At 42.7% G+C, this 1170-nt stretch overlaps 1 pseudogene; it reads right to left on the minus strand.

Moving 5' to 3' along the window:
- Window positions 1-335: 335 nt before the first annotated feature.
- LOC101349097 (sideroflexin-1 pseudogene) lies at window positions 336-1000 on the minus strand (annotated as a pseudogene).
- Between the last annotated feature and the right edge of the window lie 170 nt (window positions 1001-1170).

Raw genomic sequence — 1170 nt, forward strand, 5'->3', positions numbered from 1 at the left:
CCATGTTTCTGCTTTTTTCTAGAGTTCATTCTGCTTTTTTTTTTTTTTAACTAAGGTTAGACATTTAGTGCACTGATTTTCAGCCATTCTTCCTTTCTACTATAAACATTTAAAGTTATAAATTCCTCTCAAAGCAGCACTTTTGCTGCTTCCTAGAAGTTTTGATAAGGAGTGTTTTCATTATCACTCATTCATGCAGGAGAATGGATAATTATGGTGTATTCATACAATGGACTACTACGCAGCAGTATAAATGAATGCACTATATCTACACACATCAATGTCGATGAATAGTGATTACATGATGTTGAATAAGAAGAGCTAGTGCCAGTACACTATATATAGTATGACACCCATTTCTGAACAGTTCTTTTCTGAGGAAACAGAGCACAGCAGAGGGGTGTTGCAAACACCAAACAGAAGCCAACCAATCCAACTTGCACAGGCGCACTCATCCAGGGGAACCTCTTTAAGAAGGCTTTCTTCTCCAAAGTGTTCATGATGAATGGAGGGATCGCCATGCCAGGGGCTGCCATGAGAACCCTGGAGATGATGACTTGCGTGATGGCTTGTTTTGCAGCATTTGCTGATTCACCCAAGCGGTTGCCATTTTCATTGGTGACAGGAATGCCAACTTCGAGTTCCCTTTGCCTCATTAATGGAATATTAATGCAATTAGCAGAAGCTACAGCAGCAAAGGGGACAAAACGCCCTATCAGGGGTGAGACATTCTTAGTTAGTGCATTAAGTCCTAGAGTTGTTGCTGCAGCACCAGTTGTTGCAGAAATGTAGGCTGTTCCCTATTCATTTACAGTGAGAGGGGTGTCTCCGCTTCTATTGGTGTAATTGACGATTGCGTTGAAGGACTGGTTAATCCACTGCCAGAAGAGCAAGGCTGGGGTAGACCTATAAAATGTCATCATGCAGCCTGTGATGGTCATGTTCATCGGAATCTGAGCTGACATTCTTCCTATCAAAATCATCTTTCCACCACTGTCAGGATGAAAAGCTGAATCATAGATGTACTTTGCTCTCCATAATTCATTTTATGTAAGCCCTGGAGGCACAATTCCTTGTCGGTTGTTTTGTCTCCTGCTGGTTGCTCCGTGAGGCTGCTTTCCCCTACCCTCATTTGCTGGTCTCTGATAGGAGTCCAAGATGGCGGATCCG

The sequence above is a fragment of the Trichechus manatus genome, unplaced genomic scaffold (assembly GCF_000243295.1).
Source record: "Trichechus manatus latirostris isolate Lorelei unplaced genomic scaffold, TriManLat1.0 scaffold00024, whole genome shotgun sequence".
In the NCBI taxonomy this organism is placed as follows: Eukaryota; Metazoa; Chordata; class Mammalia; order Sirenia; family Trichechidae; genus Trichechus; species Trichechus manatus.